The sequence below is a fragment of the Penaeus monodon genome, chromosome 23, assembly GCF_015228065.2.
Source record: "Penaeus monodon isolate SGIC_2016 chromosome 23, NSTDA_Pmon_1, whole genome shotgun sequence".
NCBI classification, from domain to species: Eukaryota; Metazoa; Arthropoda; class Malacostraca; order Decapoda; family Penaeidae; genus Penaeus; species Penaeus monodon.
In genome coordinates, this window is record NC_051408.1 from 28,695,241 (window position 1) to 28,697,538 (window position 2,298).

Here is a 2,298-nt window from a genome sequence, read left to right on the forward strand (position 1 = left end):
GTTGACAGCAATTCCCTTACCCTCCCCCCCTCCTTCCAGTCAGAGGAAAATCAATGACACTTCTATTCAGCACAACTGATGGATTATAGCCTACACAAGGTATTAAATACTCTTCACAATTATATCTAATCAAAAATGTGTACATAGTAGTGGCAGTTCATTCAATCCTTTAAACCTCTTCCATCACAACTGAATTTGATATTTGTAAATCTTGTCTACTGAGCTACTTCCAATTTATTAATCAGAAGTTGACGATGAACATAGTGCATGTTGGTAGCGCTTGTCTCATATTACTGCTATGTTCTAAATCCCTCATGGTAAATTATCATCAGAGGTGTTGTATCATTGACACTTCAGCTGGGAGTCATTTATCATTCTATGCTGAATTTTAATAACTGTTACACTGTTAAGTTACACTGATACGGATTATCTTTCTTATTTTGAGTTTTTTTTCCAAGCTGGCTACAAGCACTGTGAGAGTCTATCGCTATAATTCTTTAGAATACATAGTACCCATGTCAGAAGTCTTTTGGTATTCCATATCTGCATCAAAAAAACATTTTGACACCCAAACAGTAGAATTTCGACACCGAACCTTCCAGACAAAAATGGTATCGAAAAAGTGTGGTTGTGTAAGGAGTTGGAGGGGAATTCCCCACTATCCAAACAACCGTATTTCTGAGCCCCTTGCTTGCATCTCTATCATGGACAATCTTTTCCTGTAATAGGGAGGACGTCATTCTACTATCAAACATTCCTCGAATTCTGGAAAATTCTTAATTGTAATCTGGCTTCACACTGTATATATCATTCAACTCCTTCACTGTCTACCTATTTAAACATCAAACCACCGCTGTTAGATTTTTCTCTGTGTCTGCCTCCCTGCTTAACTTATCATCTGCTTAAGCAGGTTTGTTGACCACTCTAGCATCTGTAATATATTTAATTGCCATATGTATGAGTGAAACATCTGTTGCTGAAGAGTCATCAACGTGGTCCTAATCATGGAGCAGGTCCTAATAAAATTTCTTACTATCCCCCCCCCCCACATTTATATGCTGGTTTGATGATGAAAATACTTTTGGTTTGTATCAGTATCTGTTCTTCACGCAAATGAACTTGTTATCTGTTGGGGCTTCAACAGAATGGTTCTTGTTTGGCAGAATAAGGTATTGTGTCCAATATCCTATACTTTAGAGTTTGAGGACCTATATGATACTGATGGATGAGCAGAGCAACTCAAGACGCATTCATCAAATTTTACTGAGATCATAGAACTCTTGGAAAGTGAAGCCTACATATGAAGCAGGGCTGGAGAGGTGAAACATTTGGATTCTATGAGAACTTAACTGGTTGTTTAGTGGTTTGACCCAATTTGGACCGAGAGTGTGAGTAGTAACACTTGTTCTAGGACAACCTCCCCATCAGTGCCTGGTGGTAAAGGGTACTTATAAGTAGACGCGAGATGTAAGATGGTGTCAGTGGCTAGGATCTTTGGAGCCAGTGGCATCTTGTGCAAAAACCATATAGGCTTACCTTATATACTATACTGTTTGTCGTTATAGCATATCGAAGGAAATGTACTAGAATATTTACAAGACTGAAACCACAAGGCTGTTATAAGTCTGGGAACATTTTTTGTACCCTGCTCACGACCTGGCATCAAGGCTAGACCAGACAGTACCAGCATGCACTCACAAAATACAGATGTGTCACCTATACAACCTTGCCCAAAGGTTTGTTAGTCCCTTACGCTTCCTAAAATGCGTTAACACATATTGAGTTCCCTGGTCACATACCAGATTTACAGTTCTCCAGATGATTCTACAAAGGGTACATGGATGCACATGAACACACAATAAAGCTGATTGCATTTCTGTATAACTGATGAAGCTGCATGTTTATTATGCATGAGAAAGTAGGATTGAAATAGATATAATTAGTTATATATTATTTTTATATATGCTTTAAAAAAAATATACCTCTGCGGATTTGATTTGATTTCCTTGGTTGATCATGCAACCAAACAAACACGAAATTTCAGGTCCAAAATTGTAATTAGTGAGAATAAAGTATTTTGGCACAAAGAGGAATCAACGATTGAGGTTAAAGGCCTTTATCCCTTGCCCTTCCTCAGTCATCCTCTTCCCCTCTCCCTACCTTCCCCCATCCTTAAACTTACTCTCTTCTCCCCATCTTCCTTCGTTCCAAATACTTCTCTCCTCCTCTCCCTATCTTCCCTCATTCCATAGTACTTCCTCTCTTCCTCCTCCCATATTCCCTTATTCCAGAGTATAT